Source organism: Agelaius tricolor, unplaced genomic scaffold (genome assembly GCF_023055355.1).
Source record: "Agelaius tricolor isolate 1412-34295 unplaced genomic scaffold, bAgeTri1.0.p SCAF_5, whole genome shotgun sequence".
NCBI classification, from domain to species: Eukaryota; Metazoa; Chordata; class Aves; order Passeriformes; family Icteridae; genus Agelaius; species Agelaius tricolor.
In genome coordinates, this window is record NW_027269265.1 from 11,466,690 (window position 1) to 11,482,395 (window position 15,706).

Sequence of the window (15,706 nt, forward strand, 5' to 3'; positions counted from 1 at the left end):
TCCATATCATCACCAGACTGAAGTTAGATTTTGATTTTTTTCTCACAGAAATTAGAATTCTTATTTTGAACATGGAGAAATTTGTAGTGCATCAGGTAGAACTGTGGGGGATGACTGAGACAGTATCTCCTCCTTTCCTTTCCTATTCCTGATGGCAGCAATTCACTATGGCTTTTTATTTAATATAGCATATTCCTGAAACTTGCACAGGTTTTTCTCCTAAGTGTGATCTGCACATTGTAATTAAAATCTGCCACTGATCTATCTCTGCTTTGCTGAAGTGAAGGTGTAAGTAATGTATTAGGAGTGATTTTCTGATTCCCTGCTACTGCCATAAGTGAGTATTCCTGAGCTTGGCCTGACCCGGCTCCTACTGCTCAGAACACTCAGTCACTTTTCAAGTCTGATACCTGTAACTCTCGCACATATCAATACTACTACAAAAAAATTCAGTTACCTGCTTTGTGTCAGACCCCTGCACCAAGGCTTTGTCCTTCCAAGAGATTCCCAGGTAGTACACTCGGCCTGAGGTGCATTAATCTCATTTCCTTGAAAACAAAGAACATATTAAAGATTACTGAGGCTGCATATTAAATTTACTAAGAATAAACTAATAAACAATTATGCCATGTGATTTTACTCTCTAATTTTTATTAAAAAATAGTCTTCAGGGCTTTTCAGGGGAAAAAAAATTCTTTATTGAAATATAATTTTTCCCCACTGGCTTTAGAAAACAAGCAACTTGAACTTTACAGTAATTTCATGTACTCATTGAACCTAACGTGTGTGCATAGCCATAAGGCAACACTATCCTCTAGTGGCAGATTGCATTAACACAAGGCTCCAGCTCCAGCACTGGGGACTGGTTTCCGTGTGTTGAAAAGATGGGGTGTCATCGTTATTATTCATAAATTCAGAGTTTTGATTTGCATAACACAACAAGGAGCAATTAACTGAATGCTGCATACAAAGTGATGACATGTACTCAACCACCAGCATCAGCAGCACTACATATATTTTAGCAGAATATATATATATATATGTATATTTATATGATTTCCTGTGATTTTCCAGACTATTGAACTTATGTAATTGTATTCTGCTGTGGTCACTTTTTCATAGGTGCTGTGTTTAACATGGTTGACCACCAGCTGGTTTTTAGTCTCCTTTTCAACACTGCTGTTAAAGTCTAACTCTCATGGTGAGAGTGTCTCTAGATATTGTTATCCACAAGCATATAAAATATTCTTAATTTCTTTTTTTTTTTTCGGTTTGAAATTTCAAAAATCCAGCATATGGGTTAAGGAAAAATACAGAAAGGAAAAATTTTGTGTAAGAGAGCAAACTCTGAGATTTCAATGCATTAGTTTTTTAAACTTACTCACTAAAAGGGCTGGTCTAGACTGAAAGTGTATTTGCTTACTGTGAGTATAGATAGTACAAAAAATTAAATTATTTCTCACTCATTCTCTAAAAATATTCCTGCTCTGGAAGTTTGGAAATTTTTCTATGCTAAAAATCCTATGTCACCTTTTTTGTGGGTTTTTGGTTGGTGTGGGTTTTTTTCTGTGTGTGTTTGTGTTGTTAGGGGGTCTTTTTAGTTTGTTTTTTTTTAGCAATTCTGACACATTTTGCAGAAATCTTATCTAAATATTTCATCATGTATTTTGGGAATAATGAGGTTTTGATGCTTCATGATTCATACATGCCCCACATAGATCCAAGGCCAAGTGGAAGCAGGAAACAGAGAAGCAAGTGAGAAGCAGAACAGTTTGGAATGAACATGTTGATGTTCCCACTGCTCTGATTTTACTTTTTACTTTTACTTTTACCATTTGACACACAGCCAGGTCACTTGTGTATCAGGTCCAGTGAGAGGACCACATACCTGGCTTAACAATGCTTCCATTTTTCTTCTCCATACCCAGATTTAGCAGACATGTTTTAGGAGGTGGCATTATTCCTTTTAAATGTTACCATTTAATGCTCCATGAAATGTAAGCACTGGATACTAAAGGGCTTCTACTAGCATTGATATATATGATATCATTCATATAACTTACCTGTTTTTATAAGGTAATTTTTAAATTCACAAGTGTATTTGTTCCTACTGTGCCAAGTTGCTTTTCAGTTCTGTACAAAGAATTCAAAGTAAATACTTTGTTAATTTCCATGTGAGTTGTTCTTAAAAAACAAAAGCAAAAAAAAAAAAAGAACATAAAAATGCAGTATTCTTTTCTCCAGCATTCAATTTATATTGCAAAAATTTTGCAGTGCCTTTTTTTTTCGCTCTGAGGTCTGTACTTGGACCAAAGGAAATACTTGATTTGGACAGGTCATGTGCACAGAGAGAAGTCAATGTCTTCTTGCCTTTGTTCCACAATCCACTTGAGCAGTGTTTGCTATAGTAATGTAAACTGCAGTGGTAAATTGCAATAGGAAAACAGCAAATTTGTGACAACATAACTGTAGCTATAGAACAGAAACAATTCTCTTGAAAGAAGCAACAACTATTTTCAAGGTGTCAGTAAGAACTAGTAGTACTGTAATTAGTGCACCACTGAGGGTCAGATGTAACTATGAGTGAAGGCTGTTATTTTAGAAACACCATGCCAAGAGTTCAGATGTTACAACACTTGAAAGGTCTTACTCAGGGGCTTACACTGAGTTATGGATCCTCTTACTTCTGACTCATGAGTTTAATTCCAGTTCACATTGCTAGTGACAAAAAATTGTATGTCAGAGCATAACACTGTGTTTCATGACTTAACTGTATGTCTCCAGTCCCCAAAAATTCAGTTAGAAGTTACATTTCAGATTGGCCAATGACAGAAAGCACCATCCAGTGATTTTTTTTTGGCAATGTTTGAATTGCCAGTGAAGATTGACTTGTTCTTTTTTCCTCTAGTTCTTCTCCAAATGCTTTCACATTGTCCATGTGAAATGCAGAGCAGTCCCAGAATTTCTGCCTCTGCTATGTGTATTCTGCAGATAAATGAAGAAATAAAGAGTTATGTCAGGAAGAAATAATATCCAGATATCCTGGGGGAAAGGCTTTAGAGGATCTGTAAAAGGGAACTCTGTGTTTGTGACAGGCTGTGATCTGTTTATATGAAGACAGGTCCTACATCTTAGGGGACCAAAATAATTCTCTTTATCTCTTGAGCTGTGTAAAAATAAGCCTGTGATGTAGAAAGAATAAAAAAAATTACTTAAGTTCCACATTCTCTTCAATAGGTCTGTACTACCAGGTGAATCTGTCTCCTATTTCTATTTCCACTTCCCTGACTATCTTGAATTCTGTGTTTCTTGATTCTGTGTATCCAGAACTAATAATTTAATGGCATAAGAAAATAGTTTTAGTATTATATGGGTTATTATGTGTTTTAGTGTTCCTGTTGGCTAAAACCAAATTAATTTGATATTATGTTACTGAAAATTGCATACCCTTGATGACCGTGTTTTTTGAAATGTTGTCTTCTATGTACGTTTTTACCCTTTTAAAGTTTTCTTCTGAAAAAAGTTCATGTAATAAAAAGTACAATAAAACCAAATGTATAATTATAATTTGCAGTGTCACATGTTTATAATTGCAAGAATCTCACTTTAAATACAAATGTAGGAATTTAAGAATTATTCTGAAACATTTGGAAACATTATATTTGGCTGTGTAGTCTCACGGTTTATTGCTTTGTATTCCAGTGCAGAGTTTTCTCAGTGTTTCATTGAAGTATAGAATGGACAGTAGAAGAGCTCTGTAATAAACACAGACTTTCTTACCCAATATCCTGTTTGCCAGTGGAGCTTGACTGCTAGCTCTGCAGAAATGGATTAGCAGGGCAGACAACTCAGGAAGAATAGTGAAAGCTCCTTGGATAATATCCTTCTCTGTTGACCTATAACATGGTTCATTTTATCTGCTCCTTTGAAATTCCTGCTGCTTGCTGATTTGCACAAAAAGAGAGTTCAATAATGGCAGAGGGCTCACTTCTGTTAGAAATCTGTAAAGAAATACAGGAAATAAAATCATCAGATGTATTTCTCACAGGTCAATGCAGAGCTACAATGTCATGTGCAGGTAGCAGTTGCACACCAATGATCTGGAGAATGTGAACTTGCAGTCTGGCACAGTTTTGCTCTGTTCCCACTAATAACCACAGCCCCTGCCATGGTGTAATGATGTGTGCAGTGCTTAGAATATTAGATCTTTCATATGGGAAATGTGTCACTTTTCAGAAGGCTTCCAGAATGCAATCCAGGGCAGTGTTCTCCAGTGTTCTCCAGTGGATATAGGATTATTGTCTTGCCCTGAATAGGGCAGCACAGAGTCCCTTGGCTAAGAAATTGTGCAGGTGAAAAGTCTCAGTTTTTCTGGAGTTTGACTAAAAAACATAAGAAAGAATATTTCAGCATGTAACAGAGGAGAGGATAAATAAATACATTGAAGGAACTGACTTTGATTTGCAGAGTGTGTTTTTCAATTGCACCAGTGTGAAGTATACCTTCTCTTTCTCTCCACTGACACTATCCCATGCATCTGGAAGCAATCAGTCTTCAACAAAGGACCCTGAGATCTCCAGTGAGAGAAAGCAGACCAACTGCATGTGGCAGGGCTATGACAACAAATCTGAAAATCTGTCTTCATTGATTTCAGTTGCTGTAATTTAGATTTGATGCAAAACTTATTAAGTATCAGCTCACTCTTATGTGTATTGCTGCCCAAGCTAAATATCTGGAAAGTATTAAGAATTACTTTTTAATATAAATTGAATAGACAGATCATATAAGCATGTGCTGAGAATTTATTTGATTTGAATAGGCTGCATAAGAGCCTAAAGTACAATGAAGTGTAGCTGTAAAGTAGTTTTTATACTATAGAACTACAGAGAGCAGAATCCTTTTTCCAGTCAGGTTCTGCACCAGCTGCTTCATCTTTCTAGAATAAAAAAGCTTTGTGATTTTCCATAATATGAAGTCAGGAAAAAAAAGTGTTTACTAAAAAAAAATCTATTTTACTACTGAATACTTTACTTTATATGGTGGTGTATTTTTTGGTAACAATTTGTGAGCTATACTTTTTGAAAATTAAATTGTTTTCAATGTACAGCTTTGTGGAATTTGTGAGGAAAAAATACTGCAATATTTTTTCACATTGTTGACTTTCAAACAAATATCTCTAAATAGGGTATAAATCAGAATCTGGGTTGTGAAAGTCATAGCTCCTCCTGAGATTCAGTGGAGACCTAGGCTACAGACAGGTTCATGTTCATAGAGATTTTAAATCTTATATGAGGGAAAGAGAAGTTGACTGGGGATGTTGAAAAAGAAGCTATGTCCTTCTCATTTTTTAATATTACATACTGTCAGTAGTATGAAACAAAAAAACCCTACTAATTTATTACCAAGTAGAACAGAAGGCCAGAATAAGGGCACTTAAAAAATTAGTTGTCCTGTTTATTGAGCTGGGACTATAAGAATAAGAGAATAAGTACTCACCATTGTGAAAATCATTCATCTGGCTCTGGGAGCCCTTTGCTATTAAAGAATCTTTTGATGTGATGGGGGAGTTGGTTTTTCAGCTTGAAAATGGAACCATTTCTGGTTGCATGTTTTTTACTGCCCTTCTCTGAAAGAGAAGTTGCTGAGTGCAGGAATGAATGAAGAATATGGTCACTGACATATTGGTTTGGGATGGGAGATAATATTTCTATATTTGAATAAGTTAACAAGTGAAACTGATATGAAATAAAAACAACTTTCTAAATTAAGCAAGAGTTCTAAATGTTTTGGTCAAAATATTGTGTAACAAAAGTGCTACCAGACAGAGGAGTCACACAGCTTTTCCAGGGAGTGCCTATTTCTGTGTTTCAGCAGGTCTCTCCTGGGAAACAGTGCTACAAAAATTGCTGGTAACAGAGTGTGAGAGGACTAAGTGCTTTAAGAATAAGAAGCATTTTGCCTAAACCAAGTAGTGCCGTAGTGTTGATATAATAATCTAATATGAATTCTTAATTTTTTCTCAGTAATTATGTCACTTCCTGTTCTCTTCAGTACAGGATACCCATTCTTCATTGGTATTGCCTTTAAAAATCAATCATTAAATTCCACATGCTCCTTTACAGTCTGAGAACACAAACTTATGAATAGAGGAATTAACAATATAAGTCAAATAGTACTTTTAAAGATGTTTAACTAAATACTAATCTTATATGCTGTGTGCTTTTTTTTGCTTGTTTAGCTAATAAAAGAAACTCATGGCTTCTGATATATTGTAAGACAGTTAAAAAAATCCCATGGGAGTCTGCATTCTAACCATTTTTTCATTACATGCCTGTTGTTTATAATACTGCTATTTAAAGTAATTTACTACTCAAAGGAAAAACGTTAAGTAGATACTTTCTACAAAAAGTTTGTTATCAATCACATTTCTTTTGAGGAATGGAGAACATGACTCCATAATTTTATTTTGTCTGTTAATCACAACAAACTGCAGTTTCTTTATTACCTTCCAAACTGTTTCCTGTGCCTGCACCCCCCTACTGTGAAATTATTTTACCCCTAGGAGTGTCTCAGATTATTTTCTTGCCAAAAAAATATATTTTTAGCACCTTACATTCTGTTCTTTAAAAGTATCAGAGAGGGTGAACTACTAAGCCAAATTCCCCTCAGGATTTGAGAATGTGACTCTGTAATCTTGTGTAAAGAGGCATTAACAATATTAGTCACAGTTCTCTGCTTTTTCTGTATTCTGGACTAGTCCCTGATGTGGCTGTTCTTTCACAACCAGAATTCTCACTGGCATTAACAGATTTATCAAATCATTCTAAAAAAGAATTGAGATTTGTAGAAGAGTACTCCTGTTGCTAAAAGGAACTGCATATTTTCTTCTTCCTTTCTAATTATGCAAGTGGCACAAAAAACTTCAGAATTTTGAATAGATGATATTTTATAGTAGGGGATACCTGGGTGGGGACCAAGGGCAGGATTTTATGTTTCTGAGCTTCACTACAGCAAATAACCAGATTTATATGTAAGCACTGCCTGCTGAAGGATGATTCAAAATATGTTAATGATAATGGGCTGAGTTTTTTGGCAAAGGACCAGCAGGGAGAACCTTAGAACTTTCAGATTCTAAATTCAGTTTTACATCAGCTCTTGCAGCATTACAGATAGAGGACCAGTCAAATTCTTCACCTTAGTTATGATCCACATGAGGCTGGAATTGTTTTGCTCATGTTCTGTGCTTGCTTCTCAATTCATAGAATCATAGAATGGTTTTGTAGGGAAGGGACCTTCAAAGTTGTCTAGCCACTAGCTTAGACTGTAAGAGTTGATTATATTGAATGGATCACAAAATGTGCCCCCAAAGGTGTTTTAGAGTAACTGACTTGTACAGGGAAGTGTTTAATGGAATGTGCATTCCTTTCAGTTTTATCAGCAGAAGAAAAACACCCGGATGAGGAACCCAAGATGTTGTCCTTACTGTGCTCTCTTTACCCTTTCATTCCTTTTTTTTTTTGTTATTGAGAATTTTGAGTACATAGAAATAGTCTGCAATCAAAGAATCAGGTGCTTTTTAGAGTATGTTACAACTTCTGTTTTTCTAGAATGTTCATATTTAAATTCACTTAGCATTTATTTGACTGCTTAAAATTTTTCTTAATTTGTTTTAGTCCATTTAATATAGTGGTACATCCACGGAGTTGGGTTTTTTTCTCTGACTTGCCTCTTTCTTCCTTGAATTCCTCACTGATTTCAGTGAAAAACAAAAATTGATTTCATATCAAAAGTAGGATTCTGAAAACTGAGTGAAGTCAAGAATGAGGTAAACTATGCATGAAAGAATATTTACTATTAAAATTTAGAGACCTAATATCCTTATACATTCTGGACATGTGTGCCTATGGCTTATGTAACACTATGGAGTGTGCTTCAGATTGAAGTTTTTTTATTTTCTTGTAGTTGTTTTGGCCTTATTTTTTTGTGTGTGTTTGAGTAAGAAAATGCTCTTTAGTTTGGAAACTGATTACATTTAAATGCTCCAAAACTAGGGACAGATATCAATAATTATTTTAGATAATATAGATTAAAAAGTGTGTTTGAATCAAGGTGAATCAATTGCCTGCTTTGAGATCAGCAATAGTGCAGCAATATCAAATTTGAGAAGACAGTTGTCAGCATTTTTTAGGATTTCTACCACTGATTCATTGGAAGGAGTGAGCTGTGACATATGTTAAATTGCAGTTCCTACATGGGATAAGAACAATAAATTTTGATTGAAAACAACCATTACACCATTCAGCTTTACTATTTGCCTCCAAAGGTGCTGGTGGCTCCAAAACTCTGTAGTGAGCATCGTTCATATCTGTCTTTTAAGTATTTTAAAACAGATTGTAGAATTCTGTCTCTTAAATTGTACTTAAAAGTAGAAAATCATTGTAGTGTATAAGACAAACTTTGGGAAAGTAGTGTTTCTACAGGGTATTGCCATCCATCTTTTTATTTTAGTTCATTTTCTGGACTGTATTTAATGTGATATAATGTTATATTGTAACATCATCCAACATCTGTAATGTATGACTTGGTGTGCACACCATAACTTTTTCTGACAAGCGTGCAGGAGTCACCTACTGTATCTATTAATAATAATCTATTAATAATTATGATTAATGTACTAGCACTAATAATGCAGTAGATATGGGTTATAGTGCAAATAACAATAGTAGGGACTTCTGCTAAGCAATTTCTAGTGCCAATTTTTCCAAAAAAGAGATGATTCTATGAATGGAGTTCTTAAAATATTGAATTTATACATTATTGTGTGGGCAATGTGCTAATTTTCTCACTGAGAATTTATTTGCTAATAAACTATCTCATGAGACTTGTTAAATAAAGACTCTGCTAGTTGTATGTAGCAATTTAAATTTATTTTGTGACAATAATCTAAGAATGTGAAAGCACTTAAAAATATTGATATAGTGAACATCTGATTACTCTGATAGTATTTTATCTCTTGCAGATGAACAGAAAGAGGCCTGGAAAGGAGCTGTGATGGTTAAACACTAAAAAGATTTGTTGAAGAAGTTGGGATGTATTAACTTGAGTGTCAAATACTACAGTAGGGGTGCTTTTCCCTTGTCTTGCTGGCTGCTTTCTTTCCACAGCTACTAATGGACTTGTGGAAAGATGAAAACTCAAATCAATTTTTAATTTACTTGGAAACAAAACACAAAGTGATTATACTTATGTTAACAGCAACAATTTCAAAAATTTTAAACAATTTATGTCTCTCAAATGGAGGACAACTTTTTCTTCCTTTTACCTAGCTTCTTGAAATTAGGAACATTCTTGTTAAAAAGCCAGTAATGAAAAATCCTTCTGCACTTCTGTTTCCATAATTTAGATTCTAATCAGATAAACTTCTGTCCTGTCTCTTCTAAAAGTTTGTGGGAAATGTATCGATTACTTTATTAACAGAAATTTTAGGGAATTGATAAGCTCAATGTCTACATAGTTAAATGCAGTATGACCTCTAAGAATAAAGTCCAAAACATTTGAACTCATTTTTGCAAGCTTAGGTGCTAAAATGTAATTCCTTCACAGATTTGTAGACTCACAAACAGTCAAATTGCTGACTGACTTCCCAGAAGCTCAAGTCACTTTTGTTTCACTATATAAACATGCATTTAAAAATGCAACCTTTGGGCACTGGTGACTGATTTGTAGGAAATTTTAATAATCTGACGATCAATAAACGAAGTCCAGAAGACTCATTAATTTTTAATGCACTCATCACCACTAAGTTTGTAAAACTGCTGTGCATAAACTACTGAATTCTGCTGTGGTGTCTGTGAGGTCCTGGATACAGACATGCATCTTAAGTGACTGTCAGAACAAGCTCTAGAGGTACATCATTCCTCTTCCCCACTAATCTAACGCTGTCATTTGTGTTGAATGAGAACCTAAAGACACAGGCAGAAAGTTTTCAGTTTAGACAGATTACCAGTCTGAATAAATTAGAGTAACTGGATGATAAGATAAACTCTAATCCACATTTTAGGATCACGAGCAATGAGAATTCAGTCCTGATAATTTTAAAGATAAATAGGCATCTCCTTGCAGACTATAATAGAACAATATGTCACAGAAAAATTATGTATTTACTAAAGAATTTCCCAACCTTTCAAATTCAAGTGAGAATTTTAATTCTCGGTTTTCAGAATTATCTTAGTTTCTAAAATTAATGATATAGAATATAGAAACAACTATAGTAACTTGGGGATAGGTGCTGTATAGGACTTCAAGGAAAGATGGCAGTAGGCATCAGTGAGGTTTGGACATTATTAGTAGAACTGGTAAAAACAGAAGTAAACCAGAAGAAGGGTCAAATAAGGATAGAGGGCCACATCCTGCAATGTGCTGGGCATACTTTGAAATTCTGCCCTTAAGTCCTGTTGACTCCTGTTGCAGGGAGAGTGGATTCAAAGAACGTGTGTATGTGCATGGTTGTGGAATCAAAGAACCTTATTTGAACCTGTCTTTGGGTTATAGCCAAGGACTTTAAGTCAAGACCATAATCAGATGCCTGGGCTACGGAGTTACTTAAAGCAAGAGAAAAACAATGTGTATAGCTGCTTTGGTTTTGATCTTGCTCATGTGATAAAAGTTCCAATAGCTTTCGATCCTGCTGGCAGGTCCAAAGACCTTTTCTCATTATATTTATATAAATGTTAATAACTATTTCAGTATTATTAATGATGGCAAGATTTGAACTCATTAAAGGTGGGAAATTTGTGGGATTAATTTGCTCTAGCTTCTATTTGCCAAAAGAGCATTTTCCCAGCATTATTCTTTCTCCATATATATTAACTTTGTAATTGTGGATCAAAGCCTACACAGCTTTGGACGTATTAAGTGAATTTTACTGAAATAGAAACTCAGAAAGGCATTTTCTGCCAAAAAATGTAAGTGGAGAAGTCACGATTGAGTTCAGCTTATTAAGTCTGTTTACTCAGTGTGCCAAGTCATATTGGAATTTAAAAGAAAAAGTAAATATGGATATGCTTGGGCTGTGGGACATGACAAGAAGTATATTTTAAAAGAAGTAGTCCTGGGGTACAGGTTTGAGAAATATCAGCAATACAGAACAATAAACAAGACCTTATAATTATATTGCCTGGAATAATATGTAGCTCTATGAGATGAAAATTATTCAGGAATTGTGAAAAATCAGAACTTCAAAGGCTTGTACTTTATGTTCATCTGAATATAAGAATTCCATCTGGTCCTGTATCCTGTCTCTGAAAATTGCTGATACATTTGTGCTTTCAAAAGAAGGTGTAAAAATGTACAGGAAACTACTGTGGCTGGCATTTTCCTGAACTCTAATTGCTAATCTGATTCACTTTAAGTAGCTCTTTCCATAAAAATAAATGTATATAAAATAATAATAATTGTAAGCATCTGCTCTATTTATATTATTTTTATATGAATATTTACATATAAGTTCTTGACCCCATTTATTAAATGTAATTTAGAATATCAGATCAGTCACATGAAATGAGACTAAAGGTCAGTATAGCTTAATATTGCTTCTCACTTGCTATGTGATGGTTCTATTGGTGAGCCTTACTATTTGCAGAGCAACAAAAATCAGATTATTCTTCTCTGTTAGCCTCTTTAATTACATTAATGACTTTAGTTATCCCAACATTAAAATTAGTCATCTTTTGCTTCCAATCTTCAGGATTTTTTAAAGAGAAGCCTCTTGCGGTGTTTTGTTTTTCTTTTCATAGAAAAAGAAAATCATTAGGGTTGGAAAACACTACTGAGGTCACCAAGTCCAAACATTAACATAACAGTGCCAGGTCTACCACTAAGCCATGTCCCTGAGCACCACATCTACATGGATTTAGTACACTTCCAGGGATGATGATTTCACCACTTCCCTGCACAGTTTGTTCCCATGCTTGGCCATCTTTCTGTGAAGAAACTTTTCCTAATATCCAATGTAAACATCCCCTGGCACAACTTGAAGCCATTCCCCCTTGTCCTAGTATATGTTGCCTGGGAAAAGAGAGTCACCTGCACTTCACTGCAACCTCATTTTGGGTGGCTGTAGAGAGCAATAAGGTCTCCCCCTGAGCCTCTGCAGCTGCTCCCTCAGCTGCTCCTCACAGGACTTGTGCTCCCGACCCTTCACCCTTCATTGCCCTTCTCTGGACACACTCCAGCCCCCGCCTGGCCTTCCTGAGCTGAGGGGCCCAGACCTGGACACAGCACTCGAGGTGTGACCTCAGCAGTGCCGAGTGCAGGGGGACAATCCCTGCCCTGCTCCTGCTGGCCACACCATTGCTGGCACAGGCCAGGATGGCTTCGGCCTTCTTGGCCTTCTTGGCCACCTGGGCTCACAATGGCTCAACTTCAGCTGCTATTCACCAGCACCCCAGGTCCTTTTCTGGTGGGCATCCCCTCTGTCCCCAGCCTGTAGCACTGCAGGAGTTGTTGTGACCCAAGGGCAGGACCTGGCACTTGGCCTTGTTGTCCCTCCCACCACTGGCTTTGGCCCATCGATCCAGCCTGTCCAGATCCCTCTGCAGAGCCTTCCTGCCCTCAGCAGATCATGTGCACCAACAAACCAACTGAGGGTGTCCCCAGTCCCCTCATCAGATCATTGATGGAGACATTAAACAGGACTGGCCCCGAGACTGATCCCTGAATGCAAATCCAGGCACCACCATTCTCTGGGCCCAGCCATCCAGCCAGTTCATTACCCAGTGAAAAGAGCACCTATCCAGGCCCTGAGCAGCCAGATGAAGGTGTTCCATACTTTTATTTGTCCTTGATACTCTTTCCATAGTTTTATAGACACTATAGGATTGTAGAAGTTAAAACTATTGCTTTATAGGATCTTTTTTTCCGAGATGGAATGTCAAAACTGCATACTTTATACATGTTGGGAACATGGTAAGTTTTTGTTGTTTTAGAATTATTTCTGTTTCTTTCCTAGTAGTTTGTATTGTGTGCCTTTTTGAATCCTGGTGCAAATTTAACTGCTATTTTCAAAGAATTATCCAGAATGAGTCTTCTTCAGACCACCCCTCATTATGATAATATAAAGGGATTATATTTTTATATTATTTGACCTTTTGAATTATGCTGCCTTTATTGATTTTATGCATCTATGATCCATTTTAAGAACTTGAGAATGATTGTCCTAGGTTGAAATAGAGGTTAGCCTAGGTCAGTTTCCTACCTCTGCCACTGGCTAAAATAAAATGCTGGTGGAAAAAAAAGTGTTCAAACAGGGCAATAATGCATTGTTACTTAGTCACAATATTCTCCCCAGCTCCAGCAGTTTGCAGTTCAGGAAATTCCAAAGTCAGAGATACTGTCTTTGTAGTTAATGAATTTTACTTCCTGGTCTCAGTATGGCATAATTCTGCAAATGCTAGCAGTAAGTTTTACATTTGACAGTCCTGACTAATTGTTGTCATCAATAATGCTGCCTCCTATTCTATCCCTATACTTTTAGACTTAATTGAAGCAATAAAGCCAATTAGTGTTCATCAAACTTCTACATTTGTTTAGGTTCTCAATTAATTGGTCATTCCACTCTTTTTTTTTTGGTCACATCTAATGTAGTTTATGGGTTTTTTTTTTCAGCCCTTTCTTGACTCTGAAACTGTTTAATTTCCTGCTTTTGTTAGTTTGACTACTAGTTTTTTTTCACACAAAGTAGAAAACACTTATTTGAGGAAGAGATTAATCAAATTTGAGGCATCCTTTGACTGTTCAAGCCAAAGCATACTGCTGCTTAAGCTGTGGAAATTAATGGGTATTCAAAATGCATTCTGTACCAGCTGCAACTGTTTAAGTAATTCACTATTTTTTGAGGAGTTATGATATGAATAGGGATAAAAGTGGAGAGAATTGATAAGTGTTTTGATTTCAAATATTTAAGTTTAACCCTTTATTATGTTCACATAGAATTTTTGCAATAAATACTGCAATACTTAAGAAATTGGTCTTTGACTAATGATGTACCTGAAAATATGAGTCTCTCCTCCAGTGCTACATATAGAATTGGATCCTGCATTGTTGGAATTAATAGCTTTCTGTTTTGACCTTGTTTTAAGAAGTAGGACCTTGGGCACCGATGTGCAGTTGGACACATTGAAGGATAAAAGATTTTCTGGGGTGGTTTTTTGTGTGATCAAGTAGAGAGGTAAACACTGTAACACTATTTACATTTTCAGGGCTATTGCTACTGTAGTTTTAAGGGTGATATTGTGTGCACCAAGAATGTGTGTCGTTACTCCTTTGAACAACTTCATATTTTAGGCATGGTATGTTAGTTGTGGCTTAAGGAAAGAACAGACGTGCAGTTTACCTTGTGGGAAGGGGATTCTTCTGGTATTTCCCTATTATTGGATAATCTCTTTGATGAGGAACAGTCCCCAAATTTCTGTTCTCCCTCTAAGTCTGGCACCTGCCCCAAATCTGTATTTATTTGAAGAAACAGGCCCCCAAAATGCCTTGCATATTTAGCACTGCTGTTTCCATTTACTGCCTGATCAACCTTTTCAGAGACTATATTCTTTCTTCAAAGGTTATTGTTGCTGGGGAAAAAAGTCAAGTCCTAGATATGCCCTCTGGTCTTAAATGGTGTCTGTTCTCAAACCACAAGTTCTTGAAATGGGTCCATGTTAGCTATTACAATGGCTTTGCTACATCACAGGCACGCAAGATCCAAAATTTTGTCCTTGTGGTATAAGTAGAGGTGTGCTGTTGGTCTTCAGATAAGGAACTTCTCTTGTTGAAAGGGAATGATTTGTGGATTTTTTGCAATTAATAGATTTGCTTCTCCTGAACTGAGGATTTAGTCCAAAACCTCATTTTGGTTGTGCAGAACATGCAACGGTTAAGTCACCTGGCCAAGCCTACATGTGGGATTACCTTTGTTTTCTCAATTAGAGCCATATTTCTCAGGGGTTTTCTCTTTGCTAATTGTTCAAGATGCAAATACTGTGCAAAAGGCAGCTAGACTTTGAGGTTTTCTTCTCAGGAGTTAAGAAAGCTTTTGTATTATGTTTATCTTCTCTCTGATCACTAAAAGAGCTTATTCCAGAGAGTCTAAATTCTCCGTATCACTACCCATCACACATAGTGTATGTGTGTGTTTTACTCCAAGGCTGTCTGCTTCTTGAATTGGCTTATGTGGATCAACTTCCTCTCTCCTCAGTCTAAGTGGGCTTGCTTATTTCTCAACACCATTGCAGTGTTGGCTGCTGAAGTATTTGGCTTTGTTTTCTAGACACAGATTCAAATGGTTTCTTCTCGGTGTTTTTTTTCTCCTAATACTTCCTTCTCTGTTTTAATGAAGGCCAGATGGTCTCTCAGCCATGACATCACTCCTGACTGTTCTTGATATGGCAGACATAGTTCCCATTCTATTGTCCTACCTGTTCAGCAGTGGTGATTTACATAGTCACAGAACACTGGCCACCTTGGGACATACAATACTCATAGAGAATTTGCTGTCTAGTCATTCCTCCATTTTCATTTCCAGAATTAAGCTCCACTCTACAGTCTTTAGAATTCTCAGACCAGTTCTGTTGGCTAGGAGTGTTCTCTTGCAAAGGGAACAATGTTTTACTAATTACTGATATGAGATGATCTGTGCCTTGACAGGCTTTGAAGATTG

The 15,706-nt window shown here is 36.3% G+C and overlaps 1 protein-coding gene across 2 annotated transcripts in view; it reads right to left on the bottom strand.

Annotated features, from left to right (window-relative positions):
• Positions 1-759: 759 nt before the first annotated feature.
• The window catches only part of DIO3 (iodothyronine deiodinase 3), a 114,778-nt gene continuing 99,831 nt past the window's right edge, over positions 760-15,706 (bottom strand). For both annotated transcript variants that reach the window (XR_011679124.1, XR_011679123.1), the window contains 3 exons: positions 3,781-4,001; positions 2,772-2,985; positions 760-2,133 (listed from right to left, as the gene is read on the bottom strand). The gene's annotated coding sequence lies outside the window, so the exon portion shown is untranslated. The remainder of the gene's footprint in view (positions 2,134-2,771; positions 2,986-3,780; positions 4,002-15,706) is intronic.